Genomic DNA, 18,678 nt, shown 5'->3' on the forward strand with positions numbered 1-18,678 from the left:
CCCCGCGCTGCGCAGCCCGCCCGGCACCCCCGGCCCGGCCCTTTCTTGGATCTTGGGAGTGTGAAGGAGGCAGCCGCGGGAGCCTCCGCGCTGTAGCCACGCCGCTTTGGGACTGTCCTGCGGGGTCACTACGAAATAGCATCTGTCACCCCCCCGCAACCCCAAACCTAAACCCAAACCCCAGCCCGCCCCGGCCGCGGCTCCCCCGCCCCGCTCACCCCACCCCCCCGCCCCCGCCCAGTCCCTCCTCCCCTGCCCTCCGAGCACTTTTCCAGCTTTTTTTGCCGACGTGCTCCCGTGCTCCGGGTCCTTCCCCGTGCCGCCGTGGGGAGCTCACTCCGCCTCCCTCTCCCAACCCAAACTTCACTCCCTCCTCAGCATGGGAGGCAGCATCACCTAGCGCGGCAGCCCGGGCGGCGGGGACCGGCGAGATCACTGCGGGCACCCCCGACCCCCGCCCCGCCATGGGCACCGCGGGCCGGCAGCGCCGCCGGGCTCCGCTGCGGCCGCACTAGCGGAGCGGGGCGCGGGGCAGGGGCGCGTCCCCCGCTGTCATGATCGCGGCCGCCGGCAGGAGGGGGCTGGGAGCGGAGCCCCGGGCGCCGGGGGTAAGTTGTCCCGCACTCCATCCCCCCACCCCCCCTTTTTTTTTTTTTTAACTAGTTGCCCCCGCGGGGGTGGGAGCGGTGTTGCCCGCTGAGCTCTGCTCTCTCCGCAGGTGGCGGAGGGGAGCGCGGCGCGGGAGCTCTCCCCGCGGAGGAGGCCGCCGCCCGCCGCCCAGGAGGAGCGCTGCGCCAGCCGCCCGCCGCCCGAGGGAGCGGGGGCCGCCGCGGGGGCCGAGCCGCGGCCGCTGGAGCGGGCGGCGGCCGGGGGCTGGTGCCGGAGCTGCCAGGCCCAGCTGGCCGAGCTGAGGAGGCAGGCGGCACGGCTAGCCGGCGGCTGCCCGCCCAACGCCCCGCCGGTAAGTGCGCCCGCACCGCGCCGGGCCCGCCAGGCGGGGAGGGGGCGCGGAGCCGGGGCGCGTCCCCGCGGTCTGGGACGGGGGCGTGACGGCGAACCGGCGCTTCCAGCCCGGAGGGTTCTGCCGAACTTCAAGGGTTTCCCCTCCCGGGCTTTATCAAAAAGCGAAACTGCGCGGCTGGACGCGCACCCTCCGCTGCAGCCACCGGCTGCCAGAAACGTTTAACGCAAAATAATCGCGAGTTTCCAGGAGGAGCGGGCGAGAGCGGCGCGGCTCCGTGCTGGACGGCCCCCGGCCGAGCCCCAGCCGCCCCCAGCGCCGGCCGAGCCCCCGCGCCGCCCCCCGGGGCCGCCCCCGGCCGTCCCGCTCCGGGGCTGCGGGCGCGGGGCTGCTGCGGGGCTTTGCCCTCGCCCTTCCTGCGGGAATCTGCCGGGGCAGCGGCTCTGCTTCTCCTCCCGAGGAGCCCGTGAAACGCCGCTGAAAGTCACCCGCTCGTGTTTGCGGCGCCGGAGGAGGCTGCGCCCCCCCGGGTGCTGGGCTGCGCCCCCCCGGTGCCTTCCTGGCCACGGTGGCCCTCGGGCAAGCCGGGGCCGTGCCATTTTCCTCCAGCTGGGACTTCACGGTGGCCCTTCATCTCTGGGAGTGAATGGAGGAAGAGCGTGGGGACGCCAGAGGTTTTCTTTAACACGTGTGCAGCTTTATTTGCATGTACTGTAGTTGTATGCACAGTTTTTCCTTCCCGTGTGTGTCTCCTTGTATCTTAGATGTCTTTATTCCTCTTGTCCCTTTTCTTTTAGTCAAAGCGCATGAAACAAAACTTTTGAAAGGTGGTATGGGTGGAAAAAAATACAGTCTTGATGCAGAGGCTTGCCTAGACACCTGAAGAGATCCCGAGGATTAGCTGACAGGACAAAATATAACAGAAGACCCTGAGATTGTGTTTCAGGGCACACAAAACGTGTGTTGGGTCTTTGATAACATTTGGAAGTAACATATTGTTTTCTAAACAATGCTTATCGGGATGTTTGCAAGAATGGGGGGGAGGGTCTGAAGAGGAAGCCAAACCCTACTGACCTTCATTTTCATTCAAAGAGTTCCTGTATGATCTACAGAATTCCCATTGAATCTAAATATAGTTTTGTTTGGAAGTGCATTGTGGAGCAGTGTCCGAATGTGTGGCAAGGTTTGCATTTTCAGGCCAGATCCAAAGGCCTTTGAAATCCACAGGAGTCTCTCTGTTGACTTGCTGGGTTTGGTGTGGGCTCTGATTTCTGCGGTGTAAAAGGTCACGTATCTGTATCTTATCTCATTGAATTCGGGGCTGCAGGACCTTTTGTTTCTGGATTGCTGCAAACGGTGGGAAGAAGTTTGGTTTCCCCTGGTGAGGCGCGTGCGATTGCTGGAGCGAGGAGCACATGAACCCCTGTTCCCACTGCTGGGGTGCGCCTCTGCCCCAAAGAATAGTGTCCGATCCGGGAGCGGATCACTGTCATGGGAAAAGCAAGCTGCCAGCGCAGGAGAGTCGGGGGCCTTGGCCAGGTGTTCAGGTGAGGAGACCTGTGAGCAAAGGCCTGTTTGTGTGGTCTCCTTCCTGCAAGTCCCTGGGGACATCCTTGATAAGCACTCGATGATGGGTAAATTAATCCCCCTTTTCTGCAGGGTTTCAAAGCATGCCTAGGAACGTAATAAAATAGTAGTCATCACAGTGTCAGAACCTCAACAGACCTGATTGCAGAGTAACAGGTACCTGGAGTTTACTTACTGAGTAGCATGTGGTAGTGTTAGATTTTAATTATTTTTTTTTTAAACATTTGCTAATGCTTAAGAGAACTCTAGCCTAATTGCAGGGTCAGACCCCCAGTAATCCTGGTGTAGTGAGCAGCTCCTCAGGAAGGAAGATGCAATGAACAGCCCTACTTACTGACTTCTGAGCGTGAAGTAGGTTAGCGGGAGATAACAGGCAGGGGTTCAGCTACTCAGCTGCTGTGAATTGGCCTTGCAGTGGGAATCTGATGCAATAAGCTGGCAGGTTGAGCACTGTGTAATGTTACGTTTGTGCCAGAAAGGCAGCTTGCTGCTTCCCCCCCTTCTTTCTTGTTTAATCATATAACAAGACATCTGGAAAAGCAGCTCCTCTCTGTAAGAGTTTCATGCCCATGCAACAAAAGTCCAAAGAGTTTCTTACAAGCTTTTCTAATGCACTGTCAAACTAAGCAAGTACTGGGTGAGTAAACACCAGAAGGCTACTGCTTGGAGCATGCTGCTCTCAAAGGATTTACCTCCTTTGCCATAATAATTAAGGGATCTTTCAGCGCAGATTCAGAAAGATTTCCACACCTGGTTGAAAACCCTTTGGAAAGGTGGGTGGGTGCCTCTGAGATGAAAGAAGGGCTAGTTTCCTGCTGTTGATATCTTTCCTGATGAAAGAGAGGAGGTGTGTTCTCATGCGTGGGACAGCTGACAGGGGATTGAATTCACATTAGAATAAAAAGCCAAGGTACTGTTTGGAGTCTGTGGGGATAACAAATCTAATTGCTTGAGAGGGCTATGATTCATACAGTTTATGTGTTGCTGTCCTTTCAATTAGACATATTTAAAATATATAATAAATTTAAAGTTTCGGTGCTCAGATGATGTGCATTGATTACAGAATACTGTTAGTTGTTTGTGTCTCTTTAAAGCCCTCCAAATCTCTGTGGACAGCTGATAAAAAGATACACCTCTTTGCTTATGTTAAAACTCTTTTAACAGTTCTCCCAAGTATTTACTGCACCCTACGCTGTCAATTCCCTTCTTTTTACTGCTGCTGCCTTTACAGCTTGCCACCACGGTGAGGCCTGTGTGTGAATCAAAATGCGATTTCCATCAAGCATGGATGGAAACGAGCAAAAGCTTAATCTGAAATTATTCCAGATTAGCATTTTGGTATTGCAGTATCAGCATCAGCGGCTGGGTCATGTACCGAACTAGTGCAGGAAGGAAAAAAAGAAAGGTGCCTTGGTTTATCCCTAATTAAAAGTTTTGTATGTGCCTTGCAGGCTGGGTCCCTGGGGAGCCGGTAATGAGATACAGGATCTCCAGCCACCGGGGTTCTGGCTGGAGTGGAGAGCAGGTTGTTGTGCCTGGAAGTTGTTGCTGTTGGCAGCTGTGGGGCAATCCACGGGAAATGAGTTGGTGGTCTGTGTCTCACTCCCAGCTGGCAAATAGCCTTGTCACAAAACCACCACAACAATTACTGCTAATTGGCATCACTGTTGGCAGTTTCACAGGAGAGGCTGAGGACTGAATGGGGATGTAGATCGAATTAGTAATAATAATACTTAGCACCTAAAATCTTCACAGTGCTTCACAAATGCTAATTAATTAATTTGTGTGATGCCCCTGTTTGATAAACCCAAACGTGCTGTCATTTAAAGAGGTGTATGTCTCCAAAAGGAAGGAAAGGGACAGGCAGGGACTGTCCAACGTGAGAGACATGCTCCTGCAGCTGCTTCGCCGCAAGTGAACTCTGCGCTCCCTCCAGTGCAGGCAGGCATTTTACGGCTACTGTAAAATGGTTTTAGCTAATCCCCTGTGAGCAGAGGAAGAAAGCTGTCTTGCTATGAGAAACGTGCACACTGGTACAGCTACATCCAAACTAGGGTTTTATACTGGTATAAATATTTTGGTTATAGAAAAGTGAGAATTGTACCCACTTACACTGGAATAAAAGGATCTTTTTTATCAGTACTGAATGGAGGCCAAGGCCAGAGGAAGTTCACTTTGGAAGTGGTTGGTTTTGAGGATTGTGTCTCTCCCAGCCCAGTGATTCAGACGCCCCATTTCTCTTGCCCCCATCTCCCTCATCCCTGCCCCCCCAATCTGAGCAGTTTGTATTGTACCTGCTGCAAGTGTGGGTGGCTGTCAGAGGCAGCGTTAAGTGGGGCAGGAACACGCGTATTGTACTGTAGCTTGAGTTCAGCCAAGTTCTGGCTGTCCGAGTGTTTAAGAGCTTCTTTTCATCCCCATTTCCACATATCCCCCTCCCCCCCTTGTTGCATTACTTGCACTGTGTTACATGAGGCACACCGCTGAACAGCTCCCAGGGAGCCTGAAGGACAAGGGAGCGCATGTGGGCTCTTTATTGCTGGTGGGGTGGATGATGCTTTTCCTCTGGTACCTAAAAAAACTGTATTCCCAGTTGAGTGGGTGAGCTGTGGTTGGGTGTAAAGAGGCACACTGGCAGCCCTGGTCTGCAAGGAGTCTTGGTGACCAGGACAGGTCTTGCCTTTGGTTGCTAATGAGCCATGAATCATTTGAGGGAACTAAGCAAGTCCTAGCCCGCTGTGTCCTTGGCAGGACTTTGTGTTACACCAGCTAGAGTTGGAGGAAGCCCAGCTTCTCCAGAAAAAAGGGGAGGATAGCAGTGGCTTTAGATACAGTTTGCGCTGACACGTCTCAGCTGTGCAACGCTGCTGGACTGACCTCCCACCACACCCGCTTCTGATCCAAGCGATGGTCTCTTGGTACACCCGTACATGCTGCTGATTGCATCACCTGAAGGGGAGGTGAAGAACAAAGTTTTGGGGAGGGCATGCTCTTTCCTGTGGGTTTGTACTGTGTGCTGAATACCCACCACGTGTTCCCATGAGGAGCAGAACTAAGGAAGATGGTTTGGTAGCATGGATGCTTTGATCACCTCCTTTGCTGTCTCCATCCCTCTGCATTAGTCCCAGCTGTTCCCGGCGTGTCCCTGGTGACTCAGTAAGAGGCAGCACCTCTGCAGCTGCACACTTACTCTTTGGCTGACAGTAAGCTGGTGCTTTAGGTATCTGGCTTCTGCTGAACAGGAACGGGTGGGTCCTAGCCAGCTTCTCTCACAGCCAGTCTGTGGAAGCTGCAGGAACTTGCTCTGAGCTTTCTACCTCAGCTTCAGATCATTTGGCAGGTTCAAAAGCTGATAAGGAGTGCTGGCAGCAAGGAGGATGGAAAGAAGGTCAGTGCAGGACTTCTTACTGCTTTGGAAATCCAGGCCAACAGGGCAAGCGTGGGATTGAGGACTGTGGTCTGGTTGCATGAGGGCCAACGGATGCTTTGTTAGTCCCACCTTGGCTACTCTGATGGCATGGTATCAGGAGGACTATCAGCAAGGCGAGCTTGCGTGATCCCTGGCTGCCAGTACCTGTCTCCACACTACTGGGTGTTCAGGAGCCTGGAAAAGGGCTGTGTGTCCCCAGCACTGGCCTGCAGTATCATGCTTCCTTGAAAGAGCTGGGGTTCAGAGAACATGGGGGGCTTCTTTCAGCATTTGGGATGCGTGTGGGATAGGTCTAAGCTTTTAGAAGCAAGCCCTGACTTTGTGGAATTTTTCTTCCCCTTCCCATGCCCATAGTTTTCTCCTCGTGTGTCAGCCTCTTCTACTGAGTGGCATGGTCACCTGGAATTTGAGAGTCCTGGTGATAAGGCTGCTGTGTCTTGGGTAAGTTTGGGATCCTCTGCTCCTGAGGGGCTGTTTTTCTTTTCATGGGAGGCCTTTCTGCAACTGGGTTGATGTGGATAAGGCAAATGGAGTGGGAAAACTGTCTTTTACAGATTGCTCTCTAGAGGAATCCAGTTTTCAGGGCTCTTCACAAGCCCTTAATGCGCCTGAAAATGTTTTATATTTCACATTTCAAAAACGCCTAAGTGGAAAAGTCATGTCTTAGTTAATAAATACAAAACTACGGGGCATTTTTTTGAGATGCACATTTAATATTTAATTTTGTGAGAGAGACTCTTGCAGAGACTTGGCTGTGGAGTGCTCCAGGCTATGAGCTCAGATGTGGATTTCAGGTACGTGTGCAGTCTAATAACGGGGTTAGTGACAACAACGTGTCAAATGTGTTGACATGAGCAGTTCCCTTGTTTCAGTCAGCGCGGTAGTCCCCATGCTATATGATACGCAGCAGAAACTAATTGTAATGAGTTTGCTTTAGAAATTTAGGATTTTCAAGCATGCCCTTTTAAAATACAGGTGAGTGGGATTATCTTGCAGTTCAGATGCCGGAGGCAAGAGACCTTCTAACTGGGGGATCTGAAGTGGGGGGAGCAGGGATTGCACAATTAGCTGAAGGTACTGCGGTCTCCTGGGTAGCTGAGGATAATTAGTATTGCTCTGGCTCTTTCTCCAGCTAATTCCTTCAGCACCCTGCCCTATTAGGGAAAAGGGAGGAAACACATAAACCATTTCAAAGTCCCAGGGGGTGGAAAAGAGCATCTGCTCCTAACATCTGAGGTTACTTTGAACCTGTTGAAATATGTAGTAGCTGCTTTATTGTTTTTGCCAAGAGTTTCCACCTACAGTGATCACAACCTCTGACTTCTTAACAGTGAGGTTGTAGGAGGCAGCAGTCATCCTCCTCTTCCCCAGCCCACAGTAGCAGATAGTGGCTGCTTCTGTGGACCCAGCACTGCAGGGTGTTGGAGCAGGGATGGCTGAAACCACCTTTTTTTTGTATTGAAAGAAAAAGAGATTTTTCTTTCCCAGGAGCAAGATCACCCACCATGTACACGGTTGCTGCATGGGTCTCCTGCTGCTGGGGTACTCCACTGTGACTGTACTCTGTGGGTCTGAATCCTTCCCACAGTGAGGACGCCAAAGCAGCGAACAGCCAGTTAGTCCCTGGGTTTTCAGCTGACAGATAAGCATTTTGTTGTGAAAAGTGAGCGGAGATTTTGCCTCACCCTGGCTAGAGGAGGAGGCTCTATCTGGAAATATGTGCTCATCTGATAGAAGATTTTTCTGTGACAGTGCTGTTGCCTTTCTCAAAATGGAATTACCTTCAGGAACTAGATCTATTTGGATGTTGTTCACACTGGGTATGGCAGGCAGCTGCCCATCTCGGAGTATTGTATGGCCTTTTCTTTCTTTTTTTTTTTATTTTTTTTATTTTTTTTTTTTATTTACTGGAAATATATGGACTGTAATTTGCCTGGATTTGTTTCTCTCTTCTCTGACTTCAGACCCGCAGCACTGGAATAGATTTTGTATTTATGTCCAGTATATCCCCAAATGGAAAGTATCTTTAGGAAGGAGGAAGTCTTGTCTGTTTCTGGTTGTGTTTGTGATCAGGAACAGGCTGACTTCTTTTGCAAGTGTCTACTAATTTTGTATAATCCTTCAGATGAGTGCCTTATGGGGGGAAACTTGCGCCTTCCTTTCAGGAGAACCATGCCTCCTGCTGCCTTTATTAACAGGAGGAATTGCATCCCACTGCAGGAATGTAAGACGTGAATTAAATCCCTAGATCTGTCGCTGACTTTGTGAATTTGGGCAAACTGCATCATATCAGTGTGTTTAATTTCTCCTTTGTCCAGCAGAGACAAAATGCTTCCATCTTCTGTCCCTTTTTACTAAAAACTTCATTTTTTTACATTTTTTTGTGTGGTGGGGACCATCTCTATGACATCGAGCATCACTGTCTCTTCTTAGTAGACCTATCTGCTCCTGTATAATAACATGCATAATAAGGAAGAATATATAACACAGGGACACAGAAAACAGCTGACTCTGTGACCTGCAACTGAACTTTTAGGTTGGGTGTCGGGGAGGAGGTTCTGCCACTGGGGTCTCTGCAACAGCAAAGCAGCAAGCAAAGCCAAGGACTTAGATTAATGGTGAAGATAGTAACAGATAGTCCTAAAAATCTGCCAGTTCACCAGGAGGGGAGTGGCGAAGCTGTGGAAGGGGACTGAAAAGTGCTGTGGTGTATGTCCAGGTGAAGGGGAGCTTGATTAAGTAGCAGGTATCGGATCTGCTCGGGTAGCATGGACTAGTGCTGTGCCGATGCTATCTGAAAGGGGTTTATCTGCACCACGTCTCCCTGTGATAAAACTTGAAAGCTGCCTTGTGGAAATATGGTGTGGCCTTGTGAATCGGGAGCTCTTCAGTGGCTTCAGTCCCTCATACTGCTGTAGAAGTTTGTGCCAAGGTGTGTTACTTATTGGTTTTTCATGTTTTATTCTTAAATGGAAAAAAAGGAAAATTTTGTAGAGGAACCCAAGAGTAAAGCTTCAAACAGCTACTCCAAGCAAGAGGCGTGGTGGGTATGTGACACTTTGCAGGAGTAACGTATTCTTCTCTAGGGTAAGTTAAAGTGACTGTAAACTTTTGGTGTATAGTTCTTCGGACTGACTTCTTTGCCTTGAAGCTGTGTGAGGTTTTAAGGTGTAGCTGGAAGATGTTTTTGTATTAGAGAAAGAACATTTAATTGGTATGAATCTATCTCCCTGTTTTAGGCAGCATAATGCCACTGTTGCATGTTTGTTTTATCACCAGGAGTCTGACTGTTGTATGCATCACCCTAAGGTACAGTGAATCAGCGAAATCTCGGCACTTGCTCACAAAAAAAGGCTTACGTGCGTACAGTTACCCTTCTTTTGAGTCAGGCTTTAAAATCAGTCTTTGATCAGCTTTCCTGGAGTTTGGCAGGCGGCTCTGAGTTTCGGCTGGGGCCGGGCCAGCATTACCATACGTCAATACCTGTGCAGAATTGATTGGAATGCCAGACGGCTGTGGAAAAATGATCAATTTTCATTTAGCTTTTAGCAAATCTTCCCCTAACGTTGCTGAGGGATTTTACACTGCTCGGTGGATGGGGTGGGAAGCCTTCTGTCCAGAGCTGAAATGTGATACTTCTGGCTCGGCTGGGCATTGACCGGCTTTCAGATTTAGCTGTGAAAGGGAAGCGTTAGTCCTAGTTCTCAAAGCATTCAAAAGATTACATGAAAATGTGTTTCCTGTTTCACCACAACATGCAATTTGTTACAGCATGGTTTGTGTCGCTGTCTGTGTGTATATATTGATCAGTGCTGGTTATACTGTAAACGGGCAGCGTTTTGTTTTGTGTTTTAAGCCGTTTGGGAAGTTAGATGTACTCAGTTAGTTCTGTACTCTTTCTGGTGCCTTGTGTTGTTCTACTGTGTTGTATGTTGTAGCATGTATTTACTCCTGGCATTGCCGCTGTTCTCGTGGATCGGAGTACAGTGGTTTCCTACACCTTGCATGTAGCTCTCCTGCAGTGGTTGCCTGCTGCTTTTTGCATCTCACGTGGCTCCTGGTAGTTCAGAAGTGGCAGCTATGCCCAGGGTCCATCATGTGGCCCTTGGCAGAGTGGTGCTGCTGAGTGTTTTGGAGGGGGTGAGCCTGCTGAGGTGGCTGAGATCAGTGGCACTAAGCTGGGCTGGTGGCACACATCGAATCCTCATCCCGAATTAGGGCAGCAGGAACTGTTGCCTTCCCCAGACCGCAGGGTGCCTCTGGGAACTCTCTGGGATGTGGCAGTCTTAACAGCTGTCAGAAATACGATGATGAGCAAGTGGCTTGTACAAATCTGTCCATCCCTGTTTCAGTTACTTTACTACTTTTTGAGTCATCTGTAGAGGATCTCCATACTGTTTGGTGTGGAGTGGTGGAAGCCTTCAGCTCTTCCCTTGGTAGCTGTTGGGTCCTCTTTGAGTGCCCCTGGACAAAACATGCCAGTGTTGTGACAGACCCTCTCTTTAATGCCAGTTTGTCTGCTATGGAGTGTAAAAGCAACTGCTTGTATCTACTGCCCAGCTGCAGCCAGGATGAGGTGACCAATGGCACAGTTCTCAGGAGGGTCAAATGGCCAGGAGGCAAACCTTATAAATGTGCCCTGTGCTTCAGTTGCATGCTTGGTAGATGTGGGTGTGGAAGTGGCTCCAGAAGCCAAGGTTGCTGCCAGGCCTGGATGACCAGTCACCAGCCCAGACTGGGAGCATCCCACATGGCCTATTTCATACAAGTAAGGGATTTTCAGCTGCAGTAAATAGCAAAAGTTGGACAGATCTGGCCTCTGTTCAGCAGGTGAAGCTTCTGCAGTAAATAGCAAAAGTTGGACGGATCTGGCCTCTGTTCAGCAGGTGAAGCTTGATGTCTAAATGATGGAAGGAAGGGTAGGGAGAGAGCTGCATGAGCCAGTCCCTGGCAGCTCCACTTGTGAGAACGAGTGCTCCAGCACCAGAGGGGAATGGAGCTGAATCTCGGGTAATCCCCCCGTGCTGCCCTGGTGCTGGGTGCGCATGAGCAGGAGGTGTGTTCCCGTCCCGCTGCCTGGCACTGGGCCCACTGGCCCCAAGGAAACGGTCATTAGTGAAGAGAAACAAATTTGCTTTACAAAATTTGGCCTTTGAAGGTTGGAGGTGAGGCACAAGTGACTTTGCCACCGTCATTTCTGGGCGATGCTGGTGCTGCTGCTCTGGCTGGTGAGCACAGGGTGGAAGGGAGGGTTTGCCTCCGAGATACCCCTTTGAGGAGAGGTGCCGTAGCCTTAATATGAACCACAGGTGCTGCCGATCTTTTGTGAGCTAAGCTGTCTTAAAAACTATGCCGTGGGTGAAACACGGGCCAGGATTTGGCCTGTAACTATTTTGCCTGTAGCTTGTAATTAAATATAAAGTTAAACCCAGAATATCCAGTTAAAATGTTCAGGTGTTAGTGTAGCTTGTGTAACTGTGAACACAGAAGTGAGATATTTTGCTGTCTCCCTCTGAAGATTTTGTTGCAAAGAAAGGCAAATACATTTGACATTCCTCCAACAAGCTCTCACAAGGGTAATTTTGTGTGGAAGATTGAGTGGCAGGGAAACACTGTAACATACTGTCCTTTTGTGGGTTTTGTAAAGAGGAGATACAGTTGAAGTAATTTATAATATGCACAGAGTCTCAGCAGTCTGCTGAGAGAACGTCTTCAGCAATTACCTGTAAGAATAAAGTAAAAATAATTTATTATTGATATTTGCATTCCACATATTAAGAAATATTTCTTCTGATATTGTTAATTTTTTATTTGTAGGCTCCAAAGGAGTGTAGAGTAAGACAAATGTGGTTGAGAAAGAAAAATATATGAGTTAATGTATTAAGTTTACATATTTTTCATTTGATGGATTTATGGTTTTTAATTACACGTTCATGTCTTGCATTGGGATCCCTGGGGGCCCTTTCTGAATTTCATACTTACACTCTTATAAATGTGAGATGCTTTAACCTGCCACCTTGTGCAGTCTTACTGCTGCTTGACTGACCTCTGGTGATGTTACTTTTTATTCAAGTTTAAAATCTGAGACCTCCACAAAGAGCTACATGATTAAAAAATACCCGTGTGATGGAGAGAGTTTCTCAGCCTGGCAGGTTGTACTTGTGAAACGCAGACCGTGAATGAGTTCCTCTGATGTTTGCATGGAAGGGTGGATGTTGTGGTCAGCATTTGCCCGTTGATCACGAGTAGCAATGCCCTGGCCTCAGCTCATGGCTGTACTGAGTCCCTGGGAGCTGTTTGGCAGTGGAAAGTAGTGATGGCTTTGGCAGCAGCCTTTTGGGGAGCGGTGGCAGGGTTTGGAGAAGAGTGTTTGCAGTCAGCCTGAACCTGGCTGTACGTGTCTCTGCTTCTGTCTCCAGTTACATATGGCGCTGGATTTTCATTTCATAACAGTTTGCGTCGTGGTTCTTTTATTGACAGTGGAATTGAAAACCTGTGTTAACAGGTGGAAAATGAAGCCTGTTGGCGCTGTGTAGTTTTGGTTGATTTACACTGGTGAAATGAAGAGGAAGCCAGGCTGCAGAACTGAGTCCATGTCTGTGTTCCAAATCTGTCTCTCTGTGTAGGTATCAATAGTTCTGTCTGCTTTTTTTTTCTAGCACATCCTCTTCATTCTTCTGTTCAGTGGAAACATAATTACCTGTGTGTGTGTGTAAACAGTGCCAGGATCTGTTTGGTATAACTAAGACATAGCTTATCCAGGAGGCAAACAACCCAGGCTGATAATATTCAGACTTTCCAAAATAAATTTGCCTTGGGACTGAAACTGAGCGCAAATATTCAGCCCTCACTTGAGCCCCTTTTCTCACATTTGTGCTGTATATCCTTTTATTATTCTGGTCATGGCTGCCCCTAAGCACAGACAGCTCAAGAGCAAAATAACTCCGATCTGTGCTGCAAGAATTTGGTTGGGGTTCAGCTTCTTATTGCCAAGCTGTTTGATGACATGAAAGATATGTTATATGCAGGGCTGGCTTTTCTGACCCACCCCCGGGTTCTTCACTGAGCGTTTCATTGCTGTGGGAGGGCTTGACTCTCGTTGGATTGGGTGCGACGAGGAGTGTGAAGCGGGTAGTTAAAGAGCTGCAATGCAGAATAGACACTTGACCCTGGGAAGTGAACACAAGGGAGAACGCAAAGGCGTTGTTCTCTGACAGCAATGCATTGGAAGGTGTCTACTTTTCTGTGTTTTTCTCTTTGTAGTTTCCATTCAAATTCCTCTTGCTAGTCTGGGTTCAGTCTGATTTTTCTTTCTTCTTGCCACTGGAGCAACAACCTCATTTGCCAATGTTGGAAAGTAGTTCAGGGCATCCCCTCCTTTCTAAAGGCTGTACCTCTGCTTTCTGTGGAAGCAGTGGAAGGTCTGGTACAGAAGGTTGTCTTACTGAGCATAATGGTACAGAAGCGGTTCACCTGCTTCTAAAGGAGTAAGCTGAAAAATGTCTGTGATTATTCATGCAGTGGATCTACATTTTTTTTCTTGTTGAACAATCTGCTGCTTTTTGTGCTTCAACAGGATTCTTTAGGTCTGTGCAAGAGCAGAGTTAAGGTAATCCTGATCTTGCAGAGGAGTTAGTTAACCCAGGAGTCTTCTAGCTCAGCTGAGTACAATACAAGACTGACATCAGCAAGAGATTAGAATAAGCTTCGTTATCTTCAAAGACTGTTTATTTAATGGCTGGGGAATCGCTCTGTAGGTAGAGAGGTAGGAAATGCCCTCAGGCAGGCAGGAGCTGATAGCATCACACAGAGTGGTAGTGTTTCTCCTCAAGCATCCTTAGATTGCTTGTGTGCTTCTCCCAGCCTGCTGGCTGCCTCTGTGTATACCACCAGTAGGGAGGTCTTTAAGAGATTGCCAAGGTAATTTTGGATGCTAAGAAGTGAACCCAAACAAAATCCTTGTAGCTTTTGGGTTATTTCTTCCGTGTCCTACCAACTTTCGCCCTGTATAGGGTAATTGTATGGGCAGTCCATAGCTTCTGGCTTGTTTTTTATTTTTATTGTTTGCCTATTTTTTTTCCCTAAATTCCAGTTAATTTTCAGGGGAGATGTGCTTACAGGGTAGCTTCTTCTGAAAGCATACCCAGAGTTAGTGTGTCTGTCTGTGGTGTGGTGGGGAGGGAAGGGAGAAAGGGAAGGGTGTGCTGCTGTTCAGCGCTGGGCTCTCAGTGCCTGCCCTGTGGGGCGATGCGATGGGTATGGGGCACGTGTTGCTGTGCAGTGTTGGCTCTGCTGGGAAGCACAGTCTGTCAGGAGAATAAGTCTTTCTGATAAACGTCCCTATTCAACACCCAAACGGTGTAATAACTTGAAGAATCAACTTTGACAAATCCTAGGGCAGTATTGCTTCTATTTGTCTTACTTATGTACATCCATAAGTTTTCTTCAAAATATTGGTTGGATGTATTTTAAAAGTCTCAGAGCAGAGCAGTGTTATCTACCCTTGGATATTTCAGCTATCAGTCGTAATCACATGAAAGATGATATGTCGTTGGTTTGGGTTTCCAGAGGGTTCTTGTGCAGGACTTGGGTCTTTTCTGCAGAGTTCCTTTTGATAGCAGTGAGGTTACCTCTGATCTCCAGTAAAAAGGACAACTTGATTTGCAGATTGCTGGGTAGAAGCTGCTATAAACTTAATTTGGAACCCACTGGGATACATGTCCCACATGCAGGTGTTCAGCTTTTCCATCTTTCTTACAAAAACATTCCTGTAAAAGTGATCTTTAAAGCCAGTTTGTGCCTCATTGGCACAATTTTTTTTTTCAATACAAAGCGGAGATGCAGTGTTCCAGGCAGATATATTTTCGCTCCCAGCTGTTTTGAATGCTCATTTGATCTTAAGTCTTTGTTCAATCCAGTCCTGTGTCATTAATGACTCTGGAGTAAGTAGGTACGCAGAGCTGGAGGAAATCCTGCTTTATACGTTCCTATTCTAAGGGAGCCTCAGCAAGACTAACAATAATGCTGCTCGGTGAGGTAATGGGTAAACATAGTAAGAAATAAAAACGTGCTTAGTCCTTACTGAAGCAGAAAAATAGCTTATGAAGCATAATGTTGTCTTTGATACGTGTAGATAATCGGACCTGCTTCAGTCTGTGGATTAAGGCATTAACTGGGGCAGCCAAAACAGCTTCTCATAAAGAACCTGTCCCTCTGGTTGTAAAGGAGTTGTCAGCAAATGCTAATGAGAATTAAAAAGAAGTAGGAGGCCAGTCATAACCTGGTGAAGTCACTCGAAAGGCTTGCCTTGACTTCAGCGGGCAGTTAGTTCCCACCTGAGGTGGAGGGTTGCGTTGTGCAGCTTTGAGTTATCTCGAGTCTGATGTGGGTGCTGGTTCCAGTCAAGGGGGTGGGTGGTGCACAGCAAAGCTCCAGTGAAGCCTTGGGTTTGTACCTGTCCCCTTCACGGTCCTTTCTAAACATTGTGGGAAAGAGAAAATGGGGGCATCCCCCTGCTTTTCCTTACCTGTGCTGAATTAACAAAGTTAGTAGAAGAGAAGTATTTGTTTTCAAGAAGAACCAGCGTTCTTGTGGGTCAAACTTCTTCATCAAGTTCTTGAGGAAGTCGAGGCTAGATTTAAAGGTTTTCGTCTCGGTCAATAGATGGACAGCAGGCAGAAAACCAGGATGAAACATTGGTAGCAGTTTTAGGAACCTGTTGCCTGCTTTTTTGAGAAGAAAATGTGAAATTGTATAATTTTTTCCATCAGCCAGCTTCCCTAGCAGCACGTGTGAATACCGTGAAACATCTCAGCTCCAGCTTACTCACGCTGCCTGTGCTACAGGCTTCCCCAGGGACCTAGGGCAAGTCAGCTAGCATTAGGTTTTTAGATATACTTACCCCATTTAGCATATGCATTTTGCTCAGCATGCGATTACTGACTAGTGAGTTGCAAGCATATATACCAGAGCCCTCTTGCTGGTGTTCCTTATATATGCACCAGTTTTTATGTGCATTAGTTTGGTGTGTATGCTTCAACTATATGTTCTAATCTCTCTCTCCCTTCATGTTTTTGACCATTAAACAGCAGTGATTCCTTTTCTTTGAGTAAGTAGACAGTTGTACTTGTGACATATTTTAAGACCATATTTTAGAAATCATAGACTTAAGTGCTTGTGATTTGTCTTGTTGTACTTTGAGTCCTTAAATATCAGACACTCTGAATAGTTCCTAGGATTTTCCTCTTTTATTTGGGCAGTGTCAGCTGATGAGAAGGCAGCTGGTGTGCTGAAAGCATCATTCCCTTAAGAATTTGATGTGTGATGTGTTTAGCTTGGGAGAAAGCCTAGTGACAATTGCCCTTCTGTGTTGTTTTTTTGTTTTGTTTTTGTTTTGTTTTTTTTTTCTTTTCCCCCTAAAAGTTGCTTTCTTGACGTGTTGGTTTAATGGTGAAAGAATGCTGCAACGCGCTTCGTTGTGCAATGCCTTTCAGGTGGTGAGAGATGCCTGAGGAATGAGGGAGATCCCGGCTGGCACTTGGGTGACCTGAGCTGATGGCTCTGTCCATAGCCCTGATTCCTGCCTGCCTAAAGAGCATCCGATACAGGCAGCTGCCGGCTGTGTGACCCCTCCTGGCGCGTGGCCCCGTGCCCTCCTGCCCGTTTGTGGGTCTGCCTGCTGGCAGTGCTTTCTGCTCTCCTGCTGTGCTTTTGGAGACGACAGCTCCACCAGGAGTCCTAGGTGGAGGGAGCTGTTGGACCCCTGATAGCAGGAGGGAGCTGGGGTACCTGTGTGTCTTCTGTAGAGCAGCGGATGATTGTGGCTCCCTTATGGGAACGGCGCTGCTTGGTGGGATGTTTAGGATAGGGGAGCCAAGGGGTGGATGTGCATTGGGCATCACAAGCTTGTAACTGCCTGGTGGAAGGTGCAAATGGGAAGTTGCCTGGAGCATCTCCTTCTTCCAGACCCCAATAACTGTGTTATTGGCTCCAGGCTATAGGAGGGAGGGAAACTATCCATTAACAGCTGCTTTCCAGAAACACTTGAGATTGAAGTCTAATGAGTATGTATCACCTCTAGTGTATCTTGCTTGTTTCAGGTTATGTTGTGATGGCAGTCCTGATCATTATCTCGTATTAATTTTCTAGACCGTGGTGTATGTGGATACACCTACTGTGCTGAGAGATTTCACTGCAAGATTAGAGACATGTGTAGGAAATTAGTAATGAGAGAAAAACGCGTAATTAAAAATGATATCAGTTTGGAAGCTCATCCATCTTCAGCCAGCTTGCTGGAAGAGAAAGGAGTCTTACACAATGCTTAGTGGTGGGAAAAACGCTTTTGGCTTTCTAAATTTTAAACAGGAAGGAACTATTTAAATGACAGACTTACAATAGTAATCAGGGCATTTACTTGGGAATGTTGGATCACATCTTGTAGCTGCATAATGTCAAGGTAACTCAGACCATATGAAGTTAAGGCAGACCTCAATATATTTGTTTTCTTTTAATGATACCTTCAGACAAATGTTGGTGGTTTTTTTTACTTATTTGGACCCTTTATAAAGCAATTGGGTCCTTGTACTGAAAATGGCATTTGTATTTTGAGGTAGTCAGATTTACATATGCTGAATATTGGCTGTAACATTATGAGGTTGCACACTTCACAATTTATTTGCTTCCTGAGATATGTAATTTTATGTGAAATGTCTTAAATTCAGAGTCTGCCACAGAATTTTAGCTCTTCATCCCCAATGACCATTATAAAATTGCCATATGCCTAAAAAGTGCTCAGCACAACTGCGATTGTTTAGACTGTGAATTTCCTTTCATTTTATGATGGGATCCTTAGTTCAGAATAAAATTATTCTTCGGCAATAGGAGAAACACCATTTGGTTGTATATGGTTCATTATAAAATGCAGTAACTTTTAAGCATTTCAAACAGTACACATGCTTTGAGTTTTTGTGCCATTTTTCACGAACAGTTAACAGTACCTTATTGTCATTTTTTTCATGATATGTCCATCAACTCAATTATCTTCCTCTTTGGTCCAACTTACAGACACACAGAAAACCTAAGCAGGTGTCAGAGCAATAACCAGGTGTACATTGTAGTACTTTGCAAAGTTTTAATTGCTGCAGGGATGTTTTCTAGTTAATGGATCTGTTTATTAAATGCTTCTATCTGTTGTGTCTGTTCAGGAGTGTACCTTACACATGGTAGTTTCAGTCTGAGTCTGGCTATTTTATCTAGCAACAGCCTCAGAGTAACTTTGCAGAGGGATGTCCTTTTTCAGTTATGGCATCCATAGCATAGCTAGCAGAACTGCTGAATTGCTTGTTGTATAAAGTCCTGTGTCATTTGTGATTTTTGGTGAATTCATTACATGCTTTAGAGTTGCAAGTTTGAGACAGGGGGTCCTAGACCCAGCTGGACACATGGATGTGACCATTGTGTAAATTGTTGCCTCTGTAAGCACGCTGGGGTAAGGCTTGAATTGGCTGTGGAAAATGGTCAGAGGGCTGGAGCACTTTTCCAGTACAGGCTGGGAGGGTTGGGGTGGTTTGGCTTGGAAAGGAGAAGGCTCTGGGGCAATCTTACTGTGGCCCTTCGATACTTAAGGGAGTTTATGAGAAAGACAGAGAGAGACTTTTTACCGAGGTCTGTAGTGACAGGACAAGGGGTAATGGTTTTAAAC

General features: G+C 47.6%; 1 protein-coding gene across 1 annotated transcript in view; it reads left to right on the plus strand.

Moving 5' to 3' along the window:
* Positions 1-732: 732 nt before the first annotated feature.
* KIF26A (kinesin family member 26A) overlaps positions 733-18,678 on the plus strand; it is a 102,166-nt gene continuing 84,220 nt past the window's right edge. The window contains exon 1 of the mRNA XM_037395515.1: positions 733-961. The gene's annotated coding sequence lies outside the window, so the exon portion shown is untranslated. The remainder of the gene's footprint in view (positions 962-18,678) is intronic.

Source organism: Falco rusticolus, chromosome 7 (genome assembly GCF_015220075.1).
Source record: "Falco rusticolus isolate bFalRus1 chromosome 7, bFalRus1.pri, whole genome shotgun sequence".
Taxonomy (NCBI): Eukaryota; Metazoa; Chordata; class Aves; order Falconiformes; family Falconidae; genus Falco; species Falco rusticolus.